The sequence below is a fragment of the Panulirus ornatus genome, chromosome 59 (genome assembly GCF_036320965.1).
Source record: "Panulirus ornatus isolate Po-2019 chromosome 59, ASM3632096v1, whole genome shotgun sequence".
Lineage (NCBI taxonomy): Eukaryota > Metazoa > Arthropoda > Malacostraca > Decapoda > Palinuridae > Panulirus > Panulirus ornatus.
The window spans coordinates 13,130,073-13,148,986 of record NC_092282.1 but is presented as its reverse complement, the minus strand read 5'-3'; the positions used below and the strand labels follow the sequence as shown (position 1 = coordinate 13,148,986).

Here is an 18,914-nt window from a genome sequence, read left to right as displayed (position 1 = left end):
AAAATAACACATGTGTGAAAGGCTATAAAAAGATTATTTTCACACGAACCTACAAATCATCTTACAAAAAAAAAAAAAAAATAGTCGTACATTATCAATTCGCTGAAATGTAGCTTTTTAAAATCACAGATTTTTTTTTTTTTTTGCGTGATGAAGACCACCTATTATGGAATTTTTTTTTTAAAACAAACCCCTTATAAAGTATCCTTAAGAAGAGACGAGATGCCCATACCTATTTTTTTTTATCGTAGGTGGAAGGGAGATAATCATTGTGTTTCTAAATAGAAAATCGCCGGGGTGTCGTCTTTCATTACCTACCGCAGTAGATGACATTTTCTAATCAAGCTTAGATTTACTGTGACAACTCCAAAGCCTAGTCAGTTTACACGGCTAATTACACATTCTGGTTTTTTTTTTTTTATTATTGGGCACCAGGAACTTTGTCATGCAATTCGAGTACCGTCCAATCTTGGATCAGAAACAAAACAAATAGTCAATACATTCATACATACATATATATATATAAATATCTATATATATATATATATATATATATATATATATATATATATATATATATATATATATATATATATATATATATATATATATATATATATCCTAAATACTAACACGACTCTGTATTCTAAATACTAACGTTGTCCTAAATACCTGATCCTCGTCAGGCATGTTAACGTTTACCTGTTATGAAATTCTAAACAAACTCAGGAACACGTAGTAAGGTGGATAATTATAATCATACTTATAATTATGATTATGATAAGGGCCAAAAAGAAAGGTGAGAGATTATATTTTCTTGATATTCTGTACAAAACTAGGTTATCAGGTCTTAAGATGATTTAGAAATGTATGGATAACTGTGATTACTCCATGATTTAATGACAGTGATTAGCCAATACACAACTCTCAGATCCTACAACCTTGCTGAGTATAATGAATAGTATTTTTACTGAAATTTTAAACAAAATCAAAATTTGGAGCAAATTGTTTACCCGAAATCCCTCTTTTGTGTCCTAATTAGAAAATGCCATTATGAAAGCCTGTCACCTTTTCATAAATTCGTTCTCTCCTATAATATAATGTGAAAGAAATATAACGATATAACATAATGTGAAAGAAATATGACTTGATATAGTGTAAGGGAAATATAGGTTGATATGATATAGTATGAAGGAAATATACTTCATAAGATATAGGGTGATAGATATATAGCTTGATATGATATGAAAGAAATATACCGATATACTATAGTGTGAAAGAAATATAGCTTGATATGATATAATGTTAAGGAAATATAACTTGATCTAATATAATGTGAAGGAAATATAACTTGATATGATACAATGTGAAAGAAATATAGCTTCATATAATGTGAAGGAAATATAACTTGATATGAAATAGTGTGAAGGACATATATAGTTTGCAATATAGTGTGACTTAAAGAGGTACAGAGGATTACTAGGTTCATGAACTCTTGTCATTACCATTAGGCTTGAGAACACGACTAATTAGCGGGAGATTCGACTTTAAGACCCTTCCTAGGCTTGTCAACATGTCGAATGCGGGGAAATTATGAGAAGAATTAGGTGTCAGCAAGACATATATTATTTTCCCCCCTTTATGTAAAGCCTCTTACATACAATCTGGAAAATAACGCAATAGAAATCTTTATCGCTATGAATACGAACCTAACATTCTATGCAAAGATATTAAGGAGACGCCAAGTGGCGAATAATCATAGAGTTGATGGACATGCATAATTACCCGCGAAGACTTAATGATATCACTAAATAACAACACTGCAACTTTTGGATAGCAGATCTATGTTTATTAAGCGTAGGTTTAATCGCACTTACTGTGAAATCTGAACAGAATCGAAGTTCTTGATAGAATGATCGGGAGCTAAAGTAATAGTTCTCAACTTATGTACTTTTTCTCTTCTGTGCTGTTTGGTTCCTCAAGCCCCAAACGAGAGAGTTCTTGAGCCGTCAGAACCAAAACACGTAAAGGTATCCAGGTAAGGATCTCTTCGTTGTTGAATATCACATCTTCTGGTATTCAGATTCTGGTATTTCAAGAGTAGGGTGAGGGTTGCATTGTCGACGTATTAACACCAGACAAGGCCATCATTCTATTCTTTTAATCACAGGAAAAGTTGTGGCTATACAACATTTATGATTAGAAATAGGAAGTAAAGTCCCCCTCCAGTACTAGGGTTTGGCCTCGCAAAAATATACTCCTTTTGATCTTAACTTAATCTCGTGAACTGAATGCAGCCGGTGGCAAACTTCGTCCAATGAAGTGTATGATAGAACTCTTCATACAAGGAAAAGTACAACCCTTGGGAGGGTTCGTGTTATAAAAGATCTCGATAAAAGTTGGAATACTACCCTACAGAATGCCGCTGCAAACAGCATTCCTTGCTAACAGATGTTAATGTTAGCACTCGAGGGAATAATCATGATAGATATGTGTATAATCCCCACCAAAAAAGCTAAATTGCGTTCATTACATCGCAGTTTACGTGCAATGAGATAATAAACAATATATTACTGCTGATTCGGGACTGCGTCATGTGAAGCTCCGGATCATTAACGTGAGCCATACCATTTGGCCATGAGTGTCATTTGGTAGTCAGGTCCATCGTGATTTCTGGACAAAGAAAACTTAATAAACAATTGTGGCATTACCTTTTGAAGACTAGACGCTCCTTTATATATATATATATATATATATATATATATATATATATATATATATATATATATATATATACGAACAAAGTGCATAGGAACGCGCACCTTCATAGAACATACAAACCTCCAGTAGTCAGGATCGAACCCGGGACCCCTGTGCGGTAGCATTCCCGCCTGTTGCACAGGGGTCCCGGGTTCGATACTGACTGCTGGAGGTTTGTATGATATATATATATATATATATATATATATATATATATATATATATATATATATATATATATATATATATATTCTTTTTTCAGACAATTCGCCATTTTCCGCGTTAGCGAGGTATTGGATCTATGCATCACACAGACTGGATCTCTACATCACACAAGGGAACACACAGCCTGACGCGTCGAACTGAATCGTCCTTATTCACGAGTTCTATTACGAAAATTCTTATACGATTCTTTCCTTCTTGATTACTGCATATGATGCATTGATTATATATACAGCCTTGAGCTATTATTCAATCTTGATTTTACGCCATACAAGAACCTAAACACTGTTCTTCCAAATTAGAACATAAAATATATCATTTATATGACACCAAAATCAACAATTCATATAAAAGATTTCTTTTACGCATTTTACTGTGATTTATGATTATTTAATCTACTAGATATTGTTCAGTATTCCATATCACTAGAGAAAACAGGACTAACCGTCCATAAATATACTTTAACAATATTATCAAAATATGTCCACAGAGGTCAGTTCAGCTGTCACTGATGAATGTAAACAATTCTTTTATTCATAGAAAATGCAATTTGTCTGACTAACGTAAAATCCCTCATAATTCATAGGAAAACATTTTATTTGCTTTATGATGTTTAGAATTACACATAAAGTTATTATGCTGTTCATTATGTCCAAACAGGTGTTGATAATCGTTAATTTAGTAATTTATTCATTTAATTATTCTGTTTTATGATAATGACGGTATTGCTATGGAAAGTTACACATAATATTAATCATTCTGTCGATCTTATTTTCTTTTTTTTTCTTTACTTGAAGGGGTTTCCTGTGCACTGAAAATCAATGCAATAACTGTGCTATAGAATTACTTACTTCACTGAAACCCTACGCCCTCCATATGAACAAGGAACACCACCACAGTGATGTACTGTTCACACTCATCAACATACTGTGTCAGGCGAGTGTGATTTCATAATCTAATATCATGATTATTACTTTAGAAGTTGATTAATATCTCTAACCTTAAGAGCAGTGAGTAGAGTAATGAGTATATCCATTGTAGCTTCTGAAGTTAGGGGGAGAGGAGATCTTATCATGAGTAATGATTAATGTGTCGATCATCATGGAATTATAAGGTTATATTAAAAAAAAATGGAATCCAGATTATATTACAACTGAGAGTTGTAAGTGAACCATCTAAACTGACATGTTGTTGTTGATATAGCGACCTGAAAAGTTGCGCACTTTTCATAAATCTCAGTTCCCATTGGATAACACAGATGCTAATCATTTTGCCTATCTGTTCTGTGTACTTTTTTACGAGTTTGATCCTGACTATGAAATAATATCATAGTATGACCTGAATTTTAAAATGAGTTTAACATAGAGAAACGCACTTATATTTTTACAGAGTGGAAAGAGATTGCTATCACGGAGAGACTCATGAAATGTCACGCATATCTGTATATGTCATTTATATAAGGATATAATGAAATTATAATATTGCTGTATATGAAATATCTATATATTACATGTACGTACACTGTCTATATCGCTAGCCCTGGCCACGCGTATCGTGAGAGTGTACGTGGTCTTAGTAAATGTCTTTTACACCTGAAGAATGTACGTGGGGGAGTAGACCTGCTCACCCCACGTACATTACCCACTCCCACGGTCACCTCCAGCACCACGTGACTATATTTGCTACGCTGTCATGTCTCCCACGGCCGCTCCTACCTCGCAGTAAACAAGCTGTTCGTACCGACCCGCTCGGGTTAGCTGACACGTACCTTACCTCAAGAGCTCGGCCGAGAGCCAACACCACGCTGACCTGTCACTTCGCTTTTGCCGATCTCTCATTTGAGATAAGCATTGTGTGCTTGACTCACTACGTAGTTTTCCCTTCCCGCTGGAAGTCAATCCACAAACAAAAACTATCTCCCCATCTCTCCATCTTTCTTATTCGTAGATTCACATTTGCGCTTATCGCTTGGGGTAGAGGACGTTGGACAACTGCCCACGTATTATAGGAGGCAAGAACGAGGGTTTGGAAGACCTCTCTCTCATCCTTCGTTTTACATTCCAAAATCTGGAATATGAAAGAAAAAGGACTTGCCTACATCTACGTTCTGTCCCTGAGCTTGCTGTAGATAACAATGCTACTCCATCTTTAAGTTCTGTGTAATGAAGAACTCTCAGAATCGCAGATGAAAAATCCGTTTTCTGTTCTGTGCAATGAAGGATTCTTAGAATCTAAGAAGAAAAGCCAGCTTTCTGCAGATTATCATCATTATCATCATGGTCTCATTCTATATTCATGAGGTTGGAAACCTCTGTGATAAGGAACATTAGTTGGTCCATTACCTCTGTGTTCTCTAGAAAACCCCAGAAGAACATTGGTCGGTGGAGTGTGAAAACGACATACCCTTCCAACGTCATGATCTCTTCTTGCAACCATCCAGTTAACTTTCACTGGAACCAATGTCTGGGCAGTGGGGGATAAGTGAAGATTCCTCCGTCTTACTACTACTACTACTACTACTTCTACTACCGCAACCACTACTACTACATCTACTACGACTGCTACTACTACTATTACTATTTCTACTAATAATGACATTGGTGATGATAATGATAGTGATAAAAGTAGTAATGATATCAATAATGATTATAGTAACGATAACAATAATGATGATAATAATAACAATGATATTGATAATGATAATCACACATGACAGCTAGAGACTGAGTGTGAACGGATGTGGCCTTTGTTGTCTTTTCCTAGCGCTACCTCGCGCGCGTGCTGGGGGAGAGGAGGTTGTTATGTCATGTGTGGCGGGGTGGCGGCGAGAATGGATGAAGGCAGCATGTATGAATATGTACATTGTATATATGTATAAGTCTGTGTATGTATATGTATGTATATGTGTGTGTGTGGGCGTTTATGTATCAGCTCTATTCAAACTAATATAGAGACCTCTTTCTCTTGTTCAATTCTAATTTCCTATAAATGAAACTGTAACTGGTATCGAATTATTGACGACCAGTAATGATCAAATAGCATAAATAAACTTTAATGATATATGTTATCAAACTATTAACGATCAATGAAGATCAGATATCATGATTAAAGTATAATGATGTATGCTATCAAACCATTGACGACCATTTATGATCAAATACCATTAGCTAAACTTTAATGGTATCTGATTCGATTTGGTTTGATCTTTGTTCACTGTTTGGTTACGTGGTCTACCGATACACTGTTTCCGTGGCATTCCAAAAGAGTGGAATACAAACACCAAGTAGACAGGAGAAGCAGACTGCTGCACAGACATGAAGGGCGGGAATATGATATACATACACAGCTTGTAAAACCTTTATGAACTCTCCTTTATAATTAACATCCATTTTTTTTTTTTCCTACGAGTCTTGAAAAATACTGGCAGGATAATTGGCGCAAGGCTGCAGGGGGGAAAAAAAAAGTGTACAGAGAAAGATTTACGTGGAAAACATTAGTCTTGGCCATAAGTTCCATAAGACGCAAGACTAGATTTTTACCTGGACATTCCTCATTGTCTCGGGGTAGTTGGGAAGATCTATTTTTTTTTCCCTTCTTCTTTTCCCAAGAATAGGGAAAGAAGAGGAGTAAAGAAAAATAAGTGACGTCGCAAATCTTAACGACAGACGTGGGCGAAAAAATTTTCAATATATATATATATATATATATATATATATTCCTATGAGTCGACGGGGAAAACGAAACATGAAAAGTTCCCAAGTACACTTTCGTGTAATAATCACATCATCAGGGGAGGCACAAGAGAAAAATATATATATATATATATATATATATATATATATATATATATATATATATATATATATATATATATATATATATATATATATATATATATATATATATATATATATATATATATATATATATATATATATATATATATATATATATATATATATATATATATATATATATATATATATATATATATATATATATATATATTATCCCTGGGGATAGGGGAAAAAGAATACTTCCCACGTATTCCCTGCGTGTCGTAGAAGGCGACTAAAAGGGGAGGGAGCGGGTGGCTGGAAATCCTCCCCTCTCGTTTTTTTTTAATTTTCCAAAAGAAGGAACAGAGAAGGGGGTCAGGTGAAGATATTCCCTCAAAGGCCCAGTCCTCTGTTCTTAACGCTACCTCGCTAACGCAGGAAATAGCAAATAGTATGAGAAAAAAAAAAAAAAAAAAAATATATATATATATATATATATATATATATATATATATATATATATATATATATATATATATATATATATATATATATATATATATATATATCTTCATCTGCGAATCATTTTGCTATTTGGCATTACATTTCTCTCCTTTCAAGACATGAGACCTCCAGATTTTTTCAGGCGTCTCACATAGCAAAAGGAGTATATTAGGATTTAAAAGATAACTAAAAAAAAAAAGAAAATCATTGTGTGTGACGTCAGATGATCTCGTTTCTTTCCCACTGCGCATCCTGGCCAGCCACCTCACACCACCAACACCTAACTGAAGTGTTAGGAACATGGAAGGGAAACGGATCATGGATGATGAAAGGGACAACAACACCACGTTGAAGAACCGTCTCTCAAGCTGAGTAATAATGAGATCTCTCCACTGTGGTGGTAGGCGTAGGTCTTAGGTGATAGAGCATAGGACAAAGTGGGGTGTGCGATTGGTCCACTGAGAGAGAGAGAGAGAGAGAGAGAGAGAGAGAGAGAGAGAGAGAGAGAGAGAGAGAGAGAGAGATATATATATATATATATATATATATATATATATATATATATATATATATATATATATATATATATATATATATATATATATATATATATGTATGTATATCTTGGTGGGAGAGGGCTGTTATGTATGAAACTACTAGATCTCCAAATGCCAGTGAAATTCTCAATTTGGTCGTCTTTTTATGGTCTTGGAACAATAACCTTTTTAAGGTTAGCCACATATGAAGACATTACCATGTTATAAAACAAGGAACGACCTGAAGTTGCCACGATCAAACAGCCAATATCACATCGATTCTGAGTAAGGTCTCAAAGATGTGAAAAATCTTTTTTTTGTAATTTTTTTTGAAAGAAAAATGAAACAAGACTAAGAAAAAGATCTTGCTTGTGTACACCACTTGCAGTTTGTTTACTTTCTACCTGTGATGCGTCACCACGAGCATCCTGAAAAAGAGGAAGTTCAAAGGAAGGTAAACAAAGACAGACCGTTGGATTCGTCCGAGGCTGGTTGTGGTTAAGAGACGAGATCAAAACAACGGAGGACCATTACGAGGTTGCTTGTCATCAACAGTGACGCTAAGTCATTCGTACACCAGAAGCTCATATTTGTTAAGTCTTTTCTTGATCGTACCCATGGCGTTACCTTCCATTCCGCTCTCTGGTAAAAAATCATTTCACGACCTGTCAAAAGTCTTGACGAGGAAAAAAAAGAACTTTGCCTAATTCAAAAGCACACAGTCCTGTGTCCACGATCTGCGTCCATTGCTACACGTGAAGTTAGGCCGATCTAGCTTTTGATAGCTGCTTAGACCAACACTGTCAAAGCTTCCGATTCTTTTGAGTCTCACTCAAAGTCGCCATTTAGCCTTTCTTCTAAACTAGAAAGACTTAGATCCTCTAGATAGTTTACATAGGATTTGTTTCTCAGTCCTGAAATTATACCGGTAATTCGTTGGTGTACACTCTCTCTCTTTCTCTCTCTCTCTCTCTCTCTCTCTCTCTCTCTCTCTCTCTCTCTCTCTCTCTCTCTCTCTCTCTCTCTCTCTCTCTCTCTCTCTCTCTCTCTCTCTCTCTTACCTACATATTTACTCAAGTAAGGTGACTAAAACTGATGCCTGGGGGACGTACCAATGAATTGTCATCAGTAAGGATCTCTTCTTGAATCCGAATCGAACACCTTACCTATCTGGCCTAGAGCTGTGTTCGTGTGTTCTTATGCTCCCAGTACTTGGCTGGAGTAAACTCGAGGCAAAGTATAAAAAGACTTATGTAGGATCCTCTTCCTCCACTGGAGCGTGAGATGTTTTTAACAAGGCTACTGGGAGCACCATTCCCCCAGCCTAAGTGACCCTTAACCTGGTCCTTGACCTTTTGGACCTTCTAAACAACAGGAGAATAATTTCCATTTTTTTTTCTACGGATAAATATCTAGCTTGGATATTTTTTTTTTCAAACCATGAGAGTCTAAGTTGGTCGTGTTCTCACAAACGAAGAACACGAGAGAAAATATACCTCTCTCTCTCTCTCTCTCTCTCTCTCTCTCTCTCTCTCTCTCTCTCTCTCTCTCTCTCTCTCTCTCTCTCTTACACACACACACACAGAGCATAAGTCAGGTACCCATTCTATCAACCAACTCCTAAATTAGGATGAATAGCTGGGTTGACTGTGGACCGACTAACGCAACCAGGATTCAGACCCATGCGCTACACCCCTGGAGACTGGTGAATGCTTCATGGAAAGCGACGCCAGCGACGGAGGTCCGTGTTAGAGTGGATTCTGGAAAGCCCAAGTTTAGGGCGGTGGACGGCCGAGATAAGGTAACCAGTGAGACAGTGAATGGTAATTAGTTTACAAAGGTCTAAAAGGCTCTTTAAATGACATAGTAAGATCAGGAGACGGAGCCCTGCGAGCGTAGAACTCTCTTCCTAGTGTCTGTCAGTGACGAAGAGAACCACGTATTGTGCTGAATCCTGCCTGGCCATTGACAGTACAAAGGCTTCACTTCTGTAAAAAGGTATCTGATTCCTCAATCTGGATGAGAAATGACAGGTTGATGCCTTCTTCTCCTTTTCAAGCGCCGTAAACCAAAACTTATTACATTGTGTGAATGTTGATGGATTTCGTTCGGAGTCAAAGAAACCAAAAGAGTCAAGTAAACGAGAAATGCAATACGTTTTATAAGACTTACAGGAAGGAAAAACGCCGAGTAGGTATTAAGGTAACGAAAGATGCTGTTTTTTGATTAAAGTTTTTTTGTTCTTCACATCAGTGAACAACAAAAACAACAACAACAATGACAACAACATGGGCTCAGCGCAACGTCGCCCGAACCTACTCATAGGAGCTTCGAACTCCTGTGTCTCTCCGTTCAAAAGACTTCATACAGAGAAAAATGTTTCACAAACTCATCGAATCATGGAATCCAACCTCATGTAACCTGTAGTACCTTCGATAGAAATACGAACTTATCTAATACAATAAAAAAACCCCAAAACCACAAAATGACACATACCTTTCTTGAGCGTGTTACAGTCCCTGTTGGCCCGTTATAAGACAAAGGTCAGGACTGTGTTTGAAACACCGGAACTGTGGTTTGCAGACCTCATGAGATTGTTACCATGAAGAGGTTCCGTTACTTTTCCTATAACTATTATGAGCAAGTGAGGGAAATATAGAATATTATGATGCTCAGGTATCCTCAACGCCCGGTGGATGTAATAGCAATTTATTACCTCTGGGTTCACTAACGAAGCGGCTTCAGTAGAGTTAATGATACACGTACTTCCTATGGCGCCTTTCAGACCACAAGACTGTGTGTGGTTCGAAGATTTTACTGGCTGAATCTCTCGAAAGCTCTTCAGTAAGCGTCTTAAGACTAATCCAATCCAATGTATGAATATATATATATATATATATATATATATATATATATATATATATATATATATATATATATATATATATATATATATATATATATATATTATCCATGGCGACAGGGGAGAAAGATTACTTCCCACGTATTCCCTCCGTGTCGTAGAAGGCGACTAAAAGGGGATGGAGCAGGGGGAGGCTGGAAATTCCCTCTCGTTTTCACTTTTCCAAGAGAAGGACCAGAAAAGGAGGCCAAGTAAGGATATGCCCTCAAAGGCTCATCCCTTGTTCTTAACGCTACCTCGCTAACGCGGTAATTGACGAATAGTATAAAAAAGCATATATATATATATATATATATATATATATATATATATATATATATATATATATATATCGTCATTTCCCGCGTTAGCAATAACGAAAGAGGAATACGAAGCACAACAACAAATGATTAATCACAGATCGCAATAGCTGAGACTGCATAAGACCCGCGTCATACCACAAGTCAGTGAGGAGCGTTCTCTGGACGTTTTCCAGGTCAACAGTATTGCCCCCTTGATAACAATGGTGACATAATCATGATGCAACTCTGTTCTCTCTCTCCCTTCATACCTCTTGGGTCAGGTCACTACGATAGACCACGATCAACAGGTCATTATGATAGGACCACGATCATACTACAGGAACTTCTACATGAAATACTTCGACTTGTCAACCGTCAGTCGGACGACCCCGAACAGACACACGAACAAGATGTTAACGTTAAAGATTTTTCTTTACTATACGAAAGAACAATTTAACGAATCATAGTTCATTCCAAGTAAAAGGGATATTACTCATGGGTCATTCCGTGATCCAGTCTCATGGCTCATATCATCGAAACACGCGCCACAAGTGGATGTGATGATGTGTGTAAAACACACTTCACACAAGATTCTATCACAGTCCATCATTAGAAACTTGTCCTGTCCATCATGCTTTAAAAGGCTTGAAAATCCGAAGGTAATTCCTGTAATTTACTTTACTGGTCGCGTTGGCTCACGAGAAGGTGTTAAGTGAAGGTTTGGGAGAAAGGTTAAAAGTTTAGGTGTAATTTGAAGGTATTCTAGGATGAAGTGTGAGCAAAGATGAGCTAAGATTTAAGCTCTGGTGTTAGTTAAATACATGCAAGGGTTAGGCAAATATTTTCTTTTAAGGTGTAGGTAGAATGGTGGCCGTCAATGCTGAGGCGCAAATGTAAGCTAAGGTTCGACGAAAGGCACGACAATGTACATGTAAAGATGACGTACACAACAGTGTTAAAGTACAGGTGATCTGGTTAGTCAAAAGGTAGTGAAGGGGAAGGGGGTCATTTTCATGGAAGTTTATATGACTTGAATATATTAATGTGACTTAAATATATCCAAAGATAGAACTGCACTGTCTTCGGTTATCATATATCAAGATCCATAAATACAAAAGCACTAAAGTATAACATCTTCCGTGAGTTTGGTTGCCCTTCAGATGAATGTAGTGACTGTTAACTCATAAACAAACACGATACGTAACTTTAGTGATATGGTTACATGCCACAGGTATCATCATAACTCTCTAAGTTTTCATAAAAAAATGTGAAAAAAATAATCTACGTATAGACGAATTCTCTCAAAAATGAAAGTTAAAGATATGGATAATGAAATAGACTTGTGACGATGATAATATGATAAGGAGAGATGTTTACAAAAACGAGTCACTTTTGCTTTGTTACTTTAAGAGTTTATGTTATTCTGAGGATTATTTACGTACTTTAAGAATTATTTTTCCATTCTCCTGGTTTACGAATCTTGGAAAACATCTGTGACTTCTCTTCATAAACTGATAAGGTTATATTCAACAAAGGTGAAGGTGGTTAGTTTTTTTTTTTTGTATAAGCGAGAGGAGTTACGTACCTAATATCTGGCAATTTTCACACAAATAATCCTTAGAATATTTAAGACACACACACACACACACACACACACACACACACACACACACACACACACACATCAAAAGATTCTCTCTCTCTCTCTCTCTCTCTCTCTCTCTCTCTCTCTCTCTCTCTCTCTCTCTCTCTCTCTCTCTCTCTCTCTCTCTCTCTCTCTCTCATGCAATCTCCACACGAAAGTCACACACACACATACACGCACACAAACACACACACACTGAAAGCAAAACTTTTTTCTCATACATACGAACGTATTCCACGTATTTGTATTTACCTATTTGTATTGAGCGGGAGGGGAGTTTTACACTTTTGTGGTCAATTGCACTGGGCTTTCTAATACGTTTTGGCATTGTTACTACAAATACTAATATCATTATTACTACTACTAATACTACTAATGATAATATTATTGATAATAAGATAATTATAACAATGATAATGATAATGATGATAATAGTAATGATAATGATAACGATGACGATAATAGTAATAATAGTAGTGATGATAATAATGATAATAATAACTATAAAATAATGATAATAATAATAATAATAATAGTAATACTAATAATGAAAATAATGATGATAATAATAATGATAATAATACTAATAATACTAGTAATAATTATGATGATAATTATAATAAAGACAATAATTATAATAATATAAATGATACCAAAAGCTATTATACTAATACGAAACACTCCTGATAAAAGCAGAGAATGCAAACATATTGAAACCAATATGAATAAGAGCAAAGTAATTGAACAATACGTAAAAACAGAACTAATTTTTTCAGATTTTTCTCTTCTTTTTCTTTCGTTTCTTTCCTCATCTTTTTACACATAAGAGAACACAATATCTATAGCTAAGTACATCAACATTCAAGCAATTCTATGAATTGCTCTAGCCAGAAAATCCTTATTAGAATTAGGTACACACCAGAACCATATCACCTGACCCACTGATAAGGTTTGAGAAGCCAGACTACAATGGTCCAGACATGGAAGGTCAAACAATCATAATCCCTTAGAGTAGTATTCTATTCCCTAACATAACAGCGGGGAATGCAAATGCTGATTTAGACAAAGACAAAACTTTGCTTGTAACACAAATAGCAATTTGCGAATGGGTGCCAAAAAAAAAGAAAAAAAGAGAAGAAGATAAATGTTAGGGCAGTAGCGAAATGAGGTCTCCCGAGTTCACTCCAATTTCCACATTTTTCATCTCCAGGTACCTTCATTGTCGCTCAGTTATTTTTTTTCAACGCTCTTCAGCAGCTCAGTCATCCCTGATAAACCTTTGCAAAGGGTCGTGTTGTGAGAGGTGGACGCATGTCAGAAATCATACGTAGTCTTGGTTTATTAATTGCATAATGCACTATAACATAACAGCAACGAATCGCATTAGACATTTCCTTAACCATATATCGCTTTGTATGTTATAGTTCCCCAGCCATATTGTTTAACAAAACTGTTCGACCCTGTTGATCTTCGCTGCTAGTCATAAAGCGTATTCAGTTCTGTAATATACGTCGCTTTCCCTTGGTAGAAAGCTTCAGATCTCACCAATTTGATAACAATGACGAGAAAAGTATGAAGAAGTATATATATATATATATATATATATATATATATATATATATATATATATATATATACCTCTAGACTTGCCCTCTTTAAAACCGTTACAAAGCAATTACTATCACCGAGATGCGAGGGTCATTATACCTTAATTACACTCGCTATTTTACAATTTAATCGGAAGTCTCAGCGACCATGTAATGCCTTTCCCACCACAGACTGGAAACTGTCATCTCATGTGACGTAAATAAATGTAACATTTACGCAAATCACAGTTTGTGGAATAGTTGTTGAAAAACGATTATCTTTCAGTATTTTTTCTTACTAATTTAGTATTTTTAGGAGCATCGAAGTGGTTCGCCGCTGTCAGCACCATTTCACTGCGTTCAGACAAAGTATATATATATATATATATATATATATATATATATATATATATATATATATATATATATATATATATATATATTATATATATATATGTAATCATAACTTGTCATTAGTTAATGATAGCTATTAGCGTACCTGCCACCTCAACTACATAACTACCACTTAGCGTCAACACTCATTTAAGTTGGCACACCAGCGACGGCAGAAGTTTTTAAGTTAAGACAACAACAACAAAAAAAAAAAGACTATGAAGTGCCGAGGTTGTCACGAGATGGTAACGGGAGCGTCGGCCGCGTCCGGACACCACCAAGGTCGGAGGAAGACTGAACCTCCACACGGGCCAACACCCCTAGTCGACCACTCCTCCCTCTCCCGTGCGGGCCACACCGAAAACAGTGACCTGGTAATCATCTCAGGGACAGATGTTTTCCATACGTGAAATAACATATTACTATTGGCTTTCCAATATGCATAGCTTTGAATTGAGGGTTGTGATTAGAGATGTACAAAGAACACTATATATTAATTTGTTAATATGTGTACAGATCATTTTAATTATTTAGCGTTACTGAAATGACTAAATGAATAGTAATGTGTGTGTGTGTGTGTGTTGTGTGTGTGTGTGTGTGTGTGTGTGTGTGTGTATGTGTGTGTGCACTGACTTGTTAGCCGTTTCTCGTGTTACAGAGGTAACGCTTGTAACAGACAAATAAGGGACTCATTCGCTCACAAGCATTTCTCAGGTGTCATATATAACATACCAAAAACAACAGTCCATCCATTCACAACCAGACGCCACAGACCTTTCCGTGGTTCCTCCTGGCTCTGCTTCGGATGCTTCAGTCCATTGACAACCCCCACTAAACCACATCGCTCTAATTCACTCTATCCCTTGCGCGCCATGCACCTAATTCCATGTTGGCCCCGAGCACTCAAAACCTTTTTCACCCTATCCTTTCCTATCCAGTTAGGTCTATCCCATATCCTTGTCGATGCCACACTGCTGACACATATGCTCTCTTTGTCAAACTCTCCTCACTCATCCTCTCTTATTTCCAAACCATTTCAGCACACTATCTTCAGTTCTCTTAACCATACTCCTTTTATTACCACATCTCTCTCACCATATATTGCCCTCAAATATTTCATTTTCAAAACATTCAACCTCTTCCGTACTTTTTCATCTGTGGCTCACGCATACAACACCGTTGGAACTACTATATTGTCAAATATCCCCCTCTTTGCCCTTACACATTCCTCAGTATTCGTAGGACCTTCGCCCCCTCACCCACCCAATGGATCGCTTCAGCTCCCATGGTTCCATTTGAATCCTATGTCCACTACCAGGTATCTAAAACGCTTCAGTTCCTAAAAGACTTACTAACCTTGCATCTATTGACATTTAGTCTCAGCTTTCCCCTCGCATACACTCTCTTAAAGTAAGAAACCAACTTCTGCAATTTTTCAGTCGAATCCGCCACTGGCACCGTGTCATCAGCAAACAGTAACTAACCCTCTTGGAACCCACGTCCCTCACATCCCACCCATAAACAGATGAAGCAGCCTTCGTGATATCATACAGCCCTGCCACAGACCCACTTTAACCTTGAGCAACTCATCCTTCTCTCATCCTGCTTATACACACTACACTCCTATCCATCTTGGCAGTAATTCTTCACTGCATCTGATATGGCTTTCCGCCCACATCATATATTCATAATACCTTCCACAACGTATCTCTACGAATATTCAATCTCCTTTGGCATCCATTATCAAAACGTAGATATTTGGCCCTGCTCCAACTAACGTGTGCTATCATTCGTCTACAGGAACAGTGGTAGCTTTCCATCTTTCCCATCATTGGTCAGCAACACCCCATTGTTAACCTACTTCTCATCAACGCCGCTGTGTTATTACGCCTTCCAGAAACACGTCCTTAGTCATCTTACAACTCTGAAAACTACATTTTTATGTGTTCATTCATCTTCTCTTTCTTTTTCCATATTTGATCCCCTGATCATCATCTGGTCCAGTTTCAGATATGTTAATCACGTTTATTCACTGTCTATAGAATTTCCCTAATTAGTTAAACCCCCCCGTGCTTGTAACTTTCAATCATTACTGAAATCACTTTCGACAAACATTTCGTCAGGGCGCTGCTATTCTTGAAAACCTGTGTCCACAACACTCACCCATTTTAAGACAAGCTTCACACACTCGTCCATGAACTAATCCACCTCGTTCCTGGCACTCTGGAGGAGCAAGGCTCTTGACCTTTGAAACGTCGCCACTCGACCAAGTTTTCCACCATTACAGACTCTCGCTGTCAATTGCCTTGTCTCGGCGATCTGTCGTCATATCTCCTTTTTCCGAAGACTTCCTTCGACCAAAACATGATACCAATTAGAGCCACGGTGAAGGGTGGCCGACACATTTGAGTTCAGAGAGTGTCGTCCACCACAGCATTATCACAATCCATGAATGACCTTTGTTCATAACCTGATCTCATTTCTTTGGACTGAGACGTTCACCTCTCGATCGGTTCTTTCTCGAGGTCGTAAATGACCAGTCTTTGAGGGAGATCAGTAGGAGAACAATGGGTGATCCCCAGTAGCCGATGTTGGTGTTCCTGGCGAAGGCCAAGTAACCTGAGAGAGGTCGGGAGTTGGAGAGGTCGGACACAAGTGCTTTGATGCAATCTGTGTGAGAGCGTGGAATGGCCCTGGTGTGTACCAAGGGACTGGATAAATGCGGTGAAATGTGTCTATACACGAGGGTGAAGGTGTTCAGAAAAATCACTTCGAGATTAGAGAAAATTGATCTCCTTAAGAAGCATGGCATGAGAGAGAGAGAGAGAGAGAGAGAGAGAGAGAGAGAGAGAGAGAGAGAGAGAGAGAGAGAGAGAGAGAGAGAGAGAGAGAGAGAGAGAGAGAGAGAGAGAGAGAGAGAACAGTAACGATTGTGGGAGATGAACAAGATGGGATTCTAAAGAGGCCTTTTTCTATAGATGAGATCACTGCTGTGAGGACATCTCGAGCCTTTTGTTTCAGAAGAAAAAAAAAGAGGAGCGTTTACGCGCTCATTTATGGACTTGGAATGACAAAAGTCGATGGAGGTGAGTTCAAGAATGGGGTTCAGGGTATACGCAGTACTCCAGGGGCTTAGAGGCAACTTGTAGGAGCGACGAGTCAGGATAAGTGGAGGATTGCGTTAGCATAAGAGGGTGATAAACCAGGATGAGTGGAGAAATGAGTAGTCTGACGTTCATCTGTTGTCCCAGTGACGAGGGAGAGTTACACGGTGCTGTTTTTTGGCCAACGGGAGTTGAGAATACTTTGTGACGGGGGTAAGGGGTGCTTTGTTAGCGAGAGGAGTGAGGGGAAACTTTGCTGGTGATGGAGGAAAGGAAGCGGGGTGAGGGGGAGTTGTTGGTAACTAGGATAAGGGAAAGCTTTGCTTGTGATGGGAGTAAGGGGTGGCATTGTTGGTGATAGAAGTAAGGGGAGCTTTGTTAGTGACGAGAGTGAGGGGAAGTATTGTAGGTGATGGGAGTAAAGGGAAGCGCTGTTGGTGACGAGAGTAAGGGATGGTTTGTAGGTGATGGGAGTAAGGGAGGGTTTGTTGGTGATGGGAGTAAGGGGAGCTTTGTTGGTGATGGGAGTAAGGGAAGCTTTGTTGGTGATGTGAGTAAGGGAAGCTTTGTTGGTAGCGGAAGTAAGAGGAGCTTTTTTGGCAACGGGAACAGAGAGAAGCTGGAAAAGGATAAAAAAAAGGAAGCGGAAGTTGAGGAAGATCTATGCAAACGATGTGTTTAGTTAGGTGAATCAGCAAATGGATGGGAGATATTAATCTACGGAGATGAAAATGAAGGAGTTTGAAGTGTATATGAGGGAGAATAATAAACGAAGAGTGTGATATTGCAAAATGAGGACAAGTATAAGGTATAAAACTGTTTGCGACTTTAGATTTTTGGGAAGGGTTGCTAATGAAGATGAAGAAACAGCCGAGGAAAGTTATGGATGAAAAGAATGTAAGACTGTAGTCATAATGGGGAGTTTTGGAAGTAGAGATGTATGTCTTCGATGTGTCGTGGAATCTTGGTAGTGTCCTGGGTCATAGTGATGTAGTGGGGTGTCTTGATAGTGCAACAGAGTGACGTGGAAGTGATATAGAGTGTTGAAAGTGTAGTGAGGTGTTTTGGAAGTGTAGTGGGGTATCTTAGAAGTGCCGTTGGGTGTCTAGGAAGTGCAGTAGGGTGTCTTGGAGGTGATATGGGACGTCTTGGAAGTGTAACTGGGTGTCCTGAAAGTTTAG

The 18,914-nt window shown here is 37.7% G+C and overlaps 1 protein-coding gene across 1 annotated transcript in view; it reads right to left on the bottom strand.

Moving 5' to 3' along the window:
- LOC139767082 (protein CEPU-1-like) overlaps positions 1-14,896 on the bottom strand; it is a 283,063-nt gene extending 268,167 nt beyond the window's left edge. The window contains exon 1 of the mRNA XM_071696053.1: positions 14,736-14,896. The gene's annotated coding sequence lies outside the window, so the exon portion shown is untranslated. The remainder of the gene's footprint in view (positions 1-14,735) is intronic.
- Positions 14,897-18,914: the final 4,018 nt, after the last annotated feature.